The sequence below is a fragment of the Photinus pyralis genome, unplaced genomic scaffold (genome assembly GCF_008802855.1).
Source record: "Photinus pyralis isolate 1611_PpyrPB1 unplaced genomic scaffold, Ppyr1.3 Ppyr1.4_LG2, whole genome shotgun sequence".
Classification (NCBI taxonomy): Eukaryota; Metazoa; Arthropoda; class Insecta; order Coleoptera; family Lampyridae; genus Photinus; species Photinus pyralis.
Genome location: NW_022170403.1, coordinates 13,769,570 through 13,778,988, shown reverse-complemented (window position 1 = coordinate 13,778,988; position 9,419 = coordinate 13,769,570).

Genomic DNA, 9,419 nt, shown 5'->3' with positions numbered 1-9,419 from the left:
AAGGTACATTTTGGCCGACATTATTTGACATATGAAAACGCGGGTCCTGTCACTGTCAGTTTTCCACCAAATTCAAATTTTATTAAATTTGCCATTTTAAAGTACCTAATAATTTCGGATCGGTTTGTGCTCTGGTTTATATAAACAACTAACTGCCGCATAGTGTTTTTATCACACGCAATTTGTGAATTGAGAATGATTAGCTGCGTATCGTGCAAAATTTCTCATAAAGGGAAGAAACAGGGCATTTCCTTTCATCGGTAAGACATGTCATTTATCATGTTGTAGGCGAGGTTGTAGGTACCTAGTTTATGTTTCTTAGTTTTCCAAACGAACCGGTACTTCGAGCAAAATGGTAATATTACATTTGTAAATATATCTCAAGAACAGCTCTCGAAATTTACTTTTGTGCTCACAACGCTTCATTGACTGTGATTTCGACCAAAGGTTGCACCGGAAAATGTTTATCAAATATGCAGTAGGTACTATCAAAACTTGTTTTTACAGCTAAACGTGTGAGTTTATAATATGGATATCAGGTGTAAGTTTTTTTACGAGTGCGGATACATTTTGAGACCAATAAACAATAAATTATTATTGAATCTCTCTGCCGTTGTAATGAACCTGAGACCAACCAGTCAATTGTAGCTATTGATCCACACAGTGAATTTAATGGGAGTTGTCAAGTTGTAGTGGCTATTATAGTAAACTGGCCTTAATTATACTACTGGAACACATCGATGTATATTTAGATTTGTAATCAATGATTATATTAAATCTGCATACTTTCCCATCCTTGTCTATTTTGTTTACTTTACCACGAGCATGTATTTTACTCCTTCTATACGTTTTTTTTGTTATTATTCCTATTAGTGGAAAGAAAATTATATCTCTACGCCACTGAAGTGAGACGCTAATGATAACGGAAGTGGTGTGGTACTTTAATCACAGCTAGAGGCCACTTTTGGTTCCCGTGGTCTACGTCTGGCCAAGCATTTGATTCCCTCCATTAGTTTTCTAACTCAATGGTCTAAGTATAGTTACGCTCGCTTGTTTGTAACTGTCAACAAAAATTAAGAATTTTTTATTTTGGTAAAATCATGCCTGTAAATCTTAGACCATCGGCATACCCTTCTAAAAATATTGAAGTCGAAAGTGACGGAGAATATGAAGGCGTTTCTTTCATCCCCTAAGATGTGACTTGCTGATAAAGGTTAGTTTGTGTAAAACATTGCATGCTCATGCTTCCGAAGTTTGTGGTTGTAGATTGTGACAATTGTGGATATTGGAGGAAGTTGCAGCTTGCAGATCAGAGGAATTCTTAAAAATGAATGTAGACTACATAGAAGATGGAGAATCGATGCTAGTAGTTAGTATTCCAGACACAAAAACTAAAAATCAAGAGTTTTTACCATTGTTGAGGCGGGGAAGAACTCAGTTATTTGGCATTATATAGGAAGAGCTGGATGTACACTAAGGCCCTTTATACATTGTGCTTTTCATATTACCTGTTCTGAAAATAAAGAAAATGAATAGGTAGGTACTTTCTGAATGTTTTACAAGAAATCAAAAATGAGGGATTAAAATTACCTATTAATGCACAAAAATTAGGGATTAAATTCAATAAAAACGTGTCGGCATTGGAAATAGTTATTTACCTAACAAGTTCGGTAAGTTAATTTTCCCGCATGAGCACTTTGTTTGCAGCACGACCGTAGGGAGTGCTGCATTTAGTGCGAATGCGGGAAAATTCTTTCCGAAAGAGTTAGGTACAATATTTTTTGTAACGAATTACGTAAAAAAAGGTCAAAATTAATAAAGTTTTGTAAATTAGCTTTTTTTTAATCATGAGTTGGTAACACAATCATATGTTTGGTTGGTAACATAATTTTGTAACTACCCACTTTTAATAATGCACTGGTCACATTTAAAACTTCCACATTTTTGGTTAATACATATTTTGCCTTTGCAATGAGTGCTACTGGTCACGGCATTGCATAGTTTGCACTGAATATCTTGAGTTGCGTAAATACACTCGTTACATTTAAAATCCTTGGAAGCTTTGTGTGTTAATATGTGCTTTCTTAAACTGCATATGCGAATAGTTGCCGAATATCACTGGTCACATTTTAAGACGTTTTAACAATAAATTTTACTTTTTCTTGAGTTCCAATTCTGAAAAATAATTTGATTGCGTTATAAGTTCTTGTTTATATATTTACGTAAAACTTAGTGTACGTCTGTTTCCGATTAATCGCACTAAATAACCTCAACCAACGGTTTAATTGATTTTACAGCAGATGACAGTTAACCATTGACATGAGTCATGACGTTCGTTGACTTCAATAAGTACTACCAACCGAAGAACGCGCATAACCCCTTCTCTCCAGCGGAAACTAAAAAACACCGCGATGCGGGAAAGTCGTTTTCCCGTGCATCGAGGATGCTTGGAAACATTATCTTTCCATTCAATGAGTACAAAATAGTTATTTATGCATCAAGGGCATTAAGGCGATATTTATGCCGAGGGCGACAGAGCCCGAGGGCCTCCGGCCCGAGGAATTGTAAGTCGCCCGAGGGTTAAATATTGAGTAATGCCTGAGGTGCATACAACATTTTATTTTTCATCGTTCCAAAGAATGCATTTCCAATATACAAATATCATGATTATTGTTTGCCCAACATTAAAGTGCTTCATACGAATCAAGTTGCATCTTTTTTATTACATAATATAACCCCGTCAATCAATTTGACAGGCCGTTTGAGGGCATAATGAGATGACTATCCATTATGCCCTCTCATTATGCCCTTGGGCGTAATAGACTGCTTCATATATCACATTTATGACAGATATAATTGACATATAATAGGCAAATGAAAAATAAAAATCATTTTCGATAACAGCTTCACTCCATTATGACAAGTACTGAAGTGTCACTTTTTGTCCCGCCGGGATTAAATTTGGACGGAAATCCCGGAAGGATGAAATTACTAATAGTCCAGTAAGAATAGATGAAAATATGGCAAATAGGGGAACTAAATCATGTATTACTAATTCCTTCGGAAATGTGTAGCAGGAGGTTCTCTGATCAACATATAATAAAGTCCCCCGGACTACCGCGTGTGCTAGAGGGGTGAGGGGGGTGACCGGGGTTTTGATGGTCACATTTTATACTTTTTTACTTACAATTCGAAATTCGAATTCTTTTAATTTCATATAAATTAATACAAGCTCATTAAATTTGCTACAACTTTGATTCTATACACTTTCTTAAAAAACCCACCTTTTTTAAGTTTTTGACCCACCAAAATTGAATATGTGGATTATACACATGACCGTACTAGCCAACTCGATCCGCATAGCCGGATTTACCCTCCACAGCGGTGGGGTTAGATGAGAGGAGAGGATCAAATGCTGATGGAGTATCAAGACTAGCGACCCGCCAGCACCGGCCAATGTCCTAAGTTCCATCTTCTGCCGCTGAACTACTAAAACTGGATGCGGCCCGAAGTGTGAGTGTCGTAAGACGGGCATCAACTGCACTTCAGCTTGTGGTTGTGAAATGAAAGTGCGTACTTTAACGGCTCACCGGTCCTCGAGGATGGCGATGAAGAAGACAACATCGACACATTCACGTTTTCGGACAGCGAAAATTAGTCTTAGCTTAGATACTGTTAATATCTGATGTTACACATTGTACCTATATAGCACGATCCACTTTCGAATTACCTCTCCTTTATGCAGTTACGAGGTTTCCTGGAGGAAAAAAACCAAAGGAAATCATGATGTATGAGGTCATATATACCTACTACATTGATATGTATTTAGTTTAGTTTTGTTGTTGTTGCTACATTAGACAGTTTTTGTTGTTGATTAAAACCGAAGTGATAAACCGATAAAAATGCCGTTTACAGCCCAGCAAAGTGAAGAACTTCAGGTGTTGTTGAAGCGAAGAATTCTTAAATAACATTGTGAAAGGAGTCACAAATTTTATTCTAAAAGATCTAGAGGCGGATTTGGAACGTATAGCAGATGAAGTTAAAAACTTGCAACGTGAGAATTCTGAACTGAAAAAATCAAATTCCGAATTAAAACATGGCTTAGATCGCATGGAGCAATATTCCCGTCGAAATTGTTTAAAAGTATTTGGTGTACCCGAAAACGCGCAGGAAAAAACGGACGAGGTGTTATTGAATTTATTTAATAACAAAATGAACTTATCGCTGTCGGTGAGTGATATCGATAGGTCTCATCGCGTGGGTCGGATAGATATTACCAAACGCGTTCTGCTGCCAAAATTAAGTGTAGGCCTATTATCATAAAATTCGTTACGCGTGACACCGATGAAGGCAGGTCATTTACATAAATTAGGTAAAGAATATGGCCTAGAATGGAACCCTGAGGAACTCCATGTCGTAGAGGCAATTTGTTCGATAGAACATTATTGAATATTACGCGTTGATGTCTTCCTTTTAAATACGAGGATATTAGTTGAACGCTTCGTTCACCAAAATTGTACACAAACTTTATTCAACAATATTTCGTGCGAAACGCAGTCGAACGCCTTCGAAAGATTCTTGTAACATAGATAGTATAACATTTTTAATTTTTATTTACATTAATTCCTACTCTTTTCTTTATTGTTTAAAAGTATTTATGATAGATGCATACGCGCTATACATTTTATATTAATACTACCATAGTGTAACTATATGTTCGTACTTAGTAGTCATCATTCAATATTTGCTTGTTGCAATTGGGTGGTTCTGGTTGGTTACGTACTGACGTAAATCAAATCTAAAAACCGTGTCACTGTTAAAAATGCTTTCAATCTCCTGCGATGTAGATAACGTTTATCAAGTAAATGAAACGAGGGGTCCACGGGCATAAATTGGCAGTACACACAATTTTAAGTTAAATGTCAAAGCATGAATTCAGCCCTCAACCACCGTTTATTAGTAGCATTAGTTATGTTCATACGTTGGACAAGCTCATATCGCACGCATAACAACTGGATATAAAAATTGCAGTCGCCCTTGTCCTCGACGAGGCATATTTTTAGTACAATCGGTGATGGTAATTTGATAAATAAATTTATTAAATGCTTACGTCTACTAAAATGCAGTGTTAACGAGCAAGTTAACAATCGTAATATAAAAGAATTCTCTCATTCAATTATACGTGCACGCTAACCCCATTGTATTAATAGAAACACGCGAAACATGCACAGAGCAAGTAAATAAATTTCTAATCTAAATTAAAGAAGTTCTTTGGTGTTTTTTTCTTCGTCAATCTGTTTAAACATGCAGCCCGAAGTATTTGAAGTAATCGGTACGGTAATCAAACATGAAAAGGCAGCGGCGACGGCATACTCTTAGATCACAATATATATTCTATAGCTACAGCTGTGCCAACATATGTGAGATATGAGTAGAATCAAAACCATCTTATTTACAAGCCGTGCTCAGAATTATGGCAACACTGCAGGTAAGGCCGATTTCTGAATTCAACTTTGTAGATTTCAGGCGTATTTTGGGTGTAATAATCCTATTTTCCTGTTTTAACTGAGTGAGATTACGACAATTTGTGTTACTCCGTATTGAATCAACCGAAATTATTATTCTGGTAAGGGCCGGTTCTACAATGCGAGAATAAAACCGAGAATTGGTATACCAGGGATAAGCTTATACTCGGTTAAATTTTTGAGTTGCGTTCTACAGTCATCCGATCACCCTAGAATAGCTATACCTCGTATATCCGGGGAGTAGCTCATTTGTACACACATTAGTTTGAGCTGACATTTGTACTGATTACAGAATTTTTTGTGATTTGTGTATTGATTTCGCGGGTCTTAGAAATGATGGAAAGTGGCAAGGGTAAAAAAAGGTGCAGTAATTTTACATCTGATGAAGTAGATGTGCTAGTTAGCTTGGTTGAAGAATTCAAGGGTCTAGTTGGAAGTCTTATGAAGTTATTATGCAGAGAGGCGATTGCATCGGTCACCTGGGTCACAATGCCACAGCCAGAGGTTTTGCTAACACCTGCAAAATCTGCAACTGAATTGAGCATGTTGAATGAAAACGTAAACTTAAGAGCTACTTTGTTGTTGGTGTTATCGCATGATTTCTGTCTCTGGTACTTTGAATTCTATCCTGAATCATTTCTAGAAGCATTTCACATGTACGCTTTTGCAGACGAAACCGTGTAAAGAATTCCAAATCGTCATATTCTTCAAAGAAATTTGACCTGTAAACCATCGAATAGGCATTCTAGTTATGTAAAGCAAAATAACGTCAGCTAACCGACGTCTAAACATTTTCGGATTATGTCCGTTCCCAAACTCATCCCAGTTATCTTCCTCAGAGTCGAAAATATTTATGTTCATTTTGATTTTGATAAAAACACGTGCAGTCAGCTTGACAAGTAAGTGACAAACGAGAACGGCATACAAAGCCGCTACCAATATAGTAGGGGAGCTAGCACGAAATCCACTGAACGAGAATGATCAAAATTTTAACCGATGGAGTTCCATTTTGCCCTATCAGAGAATGCTAAAATCGATCGTCTGCCGCCTCAGGTCATACGACTTAAGGCGCTGCGGGTACTTCTTGTGGTACCAATTCTAAAAGGTTGTTTTTCGAAAAAATAAGTTATACACCTAATGAAAACGTTGATAATAGCTCTTAAAAAAATATTTAAAAAAATCGCGAACATTTGATAACTCCGTAAAAGAACAATTCTTAGTCGGTTTTTCACGAACTTTCTACGGATATAACTAGGTTACCGTTGGATGAATGAAGCTAATTTTTTTTACAGACTAATGATAGGTACTACTAATGACTTAATGGTGTTTCGTTTTTAAATTTTTTAAAGTAGTTAGAGCGCGTTCGGCTGAAGTCAAGTGATGTACTCGGCCTACCTATTACTTACGGTAAACGTCCCCAAAAAAATGATGTTATGAAGGAAACATAATTAGAAATACGGTATGAGTGGTATTTTGTACCTCAGCACAATGCACACAACGTCTTACATGATTTTTAAAAAGGTATATACAGTAGTCAACTTGACTAGTATCCCTACTTTTCGACCCTGTTTCAAACCTTTGCACACTAAATGTTGACGACACACCGCGACTAAATATTCACAGTGTAAGCGGTAAATCCTAAACGAATATATTTATTTTTAATCAAAACGTATGCGAGACGTATGTAAAAGTCGGGAAACTAAATAATTTGGCGTTTGACGTGAAGTCGGTGTAGTGGATTTGGTTTTTCGATGTTGGCGCCAGAGATCCCCAACCGCTATCTTGATCTCGATCCGATCAGTGTGTCAACAAGACGTGTGCATGCCTTTATAAATATCGCTGGTTTTGATGTTCTTTCTGAAAGACACCATGCCTTTTGTGAGGAAAAGTGCTCAGCAAAAGAAGGAAAAGATTGTCCTAGCTCAGCTATATACTAGACCTAGTGGAAAAGTCATCAGATTTAAACGCGTGCTGCATAGCGTGCCGCCGCGTCAGAGCAGACGCCGCTTCGGCGGTAAATATCTTCCTTATTTCATCATGAACATGTACTTTTCCGTGCATATTTAGATTCGTCACAAAATTTCGCTTCTAATGAGACCCATCTCATTTAAGTCTTGATACAAAAACCTTCGCTAGCTCAGAAAAACTGAGTCTGTCCATAAGGGCCCATGTTAAAATACCCTGTTTTACTGTCAAATATCTCAGAAACGGCACATAGGAACACTTTTTTCTTTTGACCATTAGAAAGTGCGTCTCTCAGAGAATAAGTGACCAAATTTTCACCAACTTCTTGTTACTTTTACCTAGGCGCTCTAACTACTTTAATACCTGGTATATCCAAACAATTTCAAAGGGATAACTTATCCGCCATTTTACACCTGGAATAACGCTATTCTGGAAATGTAGAACCAAAATTTCGAATGTTACTCCAAGAATAGCTTATCCGTGGTATATACTAGCATTGTAAAACCGGCCCTAAGTGCATGTACAAGCTCAAATATGACGTACACACTACGTAGTCGCCCAGTTTCGCCGAAAAAAACCCCAAGTACAAGTTAGTCTCCATGGAAATTGATAGCGAAACTGAAGCGACAGCAGCATTTGTAGTGCCGAACAGTGGCAACCTTCTAATGAAAAACAAAAAAATGTAGAAAGCGAAGATGCTGGGTATAACCTCATTAAGCAGAAGCAGAAAACGATAGGTACTATCTTGAAAGAATACAATTATTTTATTAGTTTGTATTTCAGGTATTCTAGCACAGACATGTCGAGTCGATTTTCTAAAGGAACCTTCTGGATTATTCCCACGAGTTCCCGGCACGGGAATTTGAAGAGTACGGGGCTTCACTCTTTAAAAGCTTCGTACCTACACCCACCGGAGTAGCGACCGGCTTACAGTCTGCCATTCCGAATCGCACCTGGAAGTCGTTGATAATTAAACCTCGCTGATACACGACGACTTTACCCCCTATTGCCGATATTAAGTGCCCAAGCGTAGGCTTCACCTCGACCTCTTTCGACAGAAGCTCGCCAATTTCGGAGATCTCGATGGAAAACGCATTACGATGCAGTTACCAATTTACAGCGTTCCGAATTTTAAAGTCAAATAAAAATGTCATTATCCATTTTTGTAAATGAATAAAATATAGGTACAATTGTAAGCTGCCTAAGTATCTTTCTTCGGTATTAAAACCACCAAGGCGAAATACAGAAGAGAGGAAAGATGCCGTGTTTCAAGAGCAACAAGACTCCATTGACATTTTTATGGGCCCTCCCACTGACTTTCGAACAACGTTGCCAAACTTCTCAGCATGGCGTGTAACTATAGACAGCTGTGGTAGAATACCGATCATGCGCACTGTTGTCTGTCTAATCCGTCTAATCGACATTTTAGTGAGTGATATTTCCGTGGTTTAACATAGATTTTACGGCGTTGTAGATCACATTTTCGCGAGTCTAATTTATTTTGTCTTGGTAGTTGTACCATCCACGCTCTCGACCCAAATACTCTTAACTTACCTAGATCATTTCTTCCATAGCATCTTCTTGCTGGTGTAGTACCTTTATTTGCTTTAGTTGGACATTTGTTTATTTCATATGCTAAGCATATAATTGCATGGTCCCAAATTTGTTTTGGTAGCATTGTTTTTGCAAATTTCGTTCGAACTTTATCTATTAGTGTTTGATTCATACGCTCTGATGTGCCATCCTGCTGAGGCCAATATGGCAATGAATACTCTATACTTATGCCTTATGCCAAGTGTAGTGCATTATGTGTGTGTGAGAGGGTGTGTGTGTACGTTTCCCGATATTTATGGCAACATTGTGTGTGAATATGCCTGAACTGTGGCAGCTTCAAAAATTGTGGCAGCATACACGCGCTGTCACAATTTT